Genomic DNA, 3516 nt, shown 5'->3' on the forward strand with positions numbered 1-3516 from the left:
CTTGGCTGTGGTACCTGTGAAAAGCATTCCCAGTCCATTAAACATCAGAGGATGATGATCAGGAACCGGAGACAGGACATGGTGCCAGACGGGATTAGAATAGACAGGGAAAGAAGCCAGTTGCACAGAATGAAGGGGAAGCAGAGAGAAAGGAGGAAGGCATGGCAGAGGGGATCCATTTAGGCAACAAGCAGATGAGTGGCAATAGGTACTTGTGGCCAACTCCTGATCCCATTGAAGTTAATGAAGTCAAATTACCCTGGATTTAGAAGAGACCAAAACTTGAACCTTCAGCGGATGACTTCCATAATGGAGCCATGTGACAGGAGCGAGCAGTTATCCCACTTTCCTTACTCCCTCCCCTTAGGATAGTTGCGTCATTTTCCTCATTCCATCGGGAATGATTTCCGGAATTTTTAAACTGGAGTTTGACTGAGAATTTTCTCCCACAAACCAGAACCTGTATCCCACATGTAGAGGAGTCAGAACCTTGTTTGCAACACGACATGTCATGAACATTACTGGGATGGCATAAACACAGGTTTCACTGAAGAGTCAGCTAGGACGGAGTGCAAACCCTTATTGAACACAAGCCTCTGATAAAAGCATGAAGTGTCTAAAAGTGTTAGAGTCGTTTTTCAAGGACTATGTTAAAGAAAAGTGCAACAGGAACACGTCAAATTTTTTTTGGTTTTAGAGATATTACCAGCTCCAGCCATACAGTCCCTCTACTTAAATGGGGGGACACAACTAGAATTAGTATTGTCTCGAGAACCAGAATGAACTTCTTCATTGCTCCCACTTGTATCAACACATTTAAATGGAAATATAACAACACAGAGCAACAAGCATCAAGATAAAAATTAAGGGTCAACTTCACCTTGGGTCTAAGTGCACCTGGTTTATGGAGCTACTCAAGGGATGATTTTAATTATTATTTATGAAAGCCTTGAAATAATACTCCAAGAATTCTCAACAACATGCAGCAAGCATACATCTGTGCTTCGAAATCCAGGAAGAGCAGCAATCTCTCCGCCCCCCTCTCTCTGTAATGGTGGATTTGCTTTCGTCCAGGCTTGATCTAAGAGAATGCTCTTCAGAGAGTAGTTTTGGTCTTACCTTCGCAAGCTCTTGGTCACTAAGAAAGGTCTCAAGAGTTGTCCTCCTTCTCTGCAGCTGACCTGCAACTGGCAGCCCTTATATACAAAAAAATCTGTGACAGGAATGAGGAAAATGACATGACTGAGAAAAAGTCAGGCTAATTGTTTGGGTTTAACAATAAGGTGTGATCTCTGATGTCTTCCAGTGCAAATATTTCCTTATAGATGTGAAAAGTTAGGTAAATTATTGAGCAACATGTATCAAATGCACATCCTGGTTTCTGGCCAGCATTTAGTTCGGCATTCCAGGGTGCTAATCCATAAAGGTTGACCTAAAAGGTCCTTGCCTCTTTGCTAGTCTAGTGCAGTGAGTTTTCTGCCTTTCTGCTCAACTGAGTAGTAAAACTGGGATTGGTATGTAGGGCTGGTTGAAAATCTTCCCATAGAAACAGTTTTTGATGGCTATGTGGGTCTTTCATTAAATGAGGTGGGGGTGAGAAAAAAAAAGTGTCTGCTTTCCTCGGAAAATTTCAACTTATAAGAAAACCTGACCACCTGAAAACAAAAACCTTTTCAGTTTTCAGCCAAATACCAAAAAAATTCAGCTTGAGATTTGTAGTTCGGGTACTTCATGCCCCCATCAACCTCTACAGGCTGGGTTCTCCAGCTAGACTACATCTCCCATGAAGCACCACAACCAGGGGCTCCCAGCATGCACTGTGGTGGCTTAGCAAGGGGGAGACTATGGTGTATCATTGGAAATGAAGCCCAGCACACACAGAAGAATGAAGGTGTGAGGCACTTGAACTATAACTCCCATGAGGCATTGCAGCATCATTTCCAATTTAAAATTTTTGGTTTTCAGCCAGAAGTTTTTGCTTGTAAACAAAATGGCAGATGGAATTCAATACTGATAAGTGCAAAGTAATGCACATGGGAAAACCTAATTCCAGCTACACAAATGATGGTGTTTAAATTAGCTGTTACCACTCAAGAAAAATCTGTATGATGGACACAGCACTGACCAGCCAAGGGAAAGAGAAGCCATGTGAATTAATATAGGGCTCAAGGTCCAGAAGTCAGGAGGATCCTAGGCTGTAGCCACTGATTTTTCTGGCCTGGTGCTGGCACCACAGTAAATTATAACCCACCCACTGCACGGTGTGCATGTTTCCTGCCCTCGTTAGCACATTAAGCAGTACCCATGAGGTCTTGTCTCTGTTGAGTCACTGAGTGACCATACACGATGCACTTAGGGCCAGCCTGTGCCATAAAGCGGAGGTGCCTTTTCCATTTGGGACAGTGCTCTGTGGCCAGCCAGGTCCAGGAGCCATCCACCTGGGAGAGAGGGTCCCAGGGATGCACCGATCGAGCAGTCCCCGCAGGCAAAGGGGGATTGGTGGGACACGTGATTAGTTGTGAATGAACCACTCATTACCATTAGAGAGACTTCCCAATGGGATTCTCTGTACCTGTGAGGCACAATGCGGGACCCACCAGAAAAGCACCTGCTCGGATTTAGCACTTTGTTTAAACTTCTGATGGAAAGACGTGTCCCCAGAGGATTAGCCGAGATGGCTTTTAAAGCCATCACACTACTTCCAGCTTTGAAGATCTTATCTAGCAGCCAAAGTCAGCATAGGAGAGGTGCCAAGGTACTTATAATGCTGCCAATGTCCCAGCAACTTAATCACTCCCTAACCTCAAAAGAACAACGGGTTTCATTGCTGGCTAGAACATGACATGTAATGGGATACAAGTGTGTGTTGATAAAGGAGTGTTGTGCTGTCAGCTCATCTGAGTCACATCAAACTTGGAGTGGATGAAAATAAGAAGCATGAAATCAGCATAAGCACAGCTCCGGTAAATGTCACTGGGATTAATCAAGAAGACCGGACTGTGTAATAATGGGACACCTTTCCATGACAAAGAGCCGCTGCTCATTAGTGACCTTTCATTCATGCTCAGAAGTTGGCTTCCTGTCAGCTGTAGTCAAATAGAGATGTCAATGGACGTCATGTGCCTGTTTTAAGGGCACCATAATGGCATTACATATGTTGTGCAAATTGAAGGGGATTTTCCTAAAAAGAATCACATTGAGACCAGTTCTAAGGTACTTTCGTAAATGTAACTCGCAAGACACAACGATTAAGAAATTAAATTATTGTAGGAAGAAAGGAATAGAGATGAAACTGGAGGAGATAAGACTAGTTCAAAAGGAGAAGAATGGGGTGAATAGAATATGATTTTGGTGCCAGTAATCACTGCGCAATCTTAATTGGAAAGCAGATAACATACCTAAGAGGAGACTAAAGCTTGTCTACACTTGAAATGCTACAGTGGCACAGCTGCACCACTTCGGAGTAGACAGTACCTATGCCAACAGGACAGGTTCTGCCATGGGGGGAGGGAATCC

The sequence above is a fragment of the Trachemys scripta genome, chromosome 12 (assembly GCF_013100865.1).
Source record: "Trachemys scripta elegans isolate TJP31775 chromosome 12, CAS_Tse_1.0, whole genome shotgun sequence".
NCBI lineage: Eukaryota > Metazoa > Chordata > Testudines > Emydidae > Trachemys > Trachemys scripta.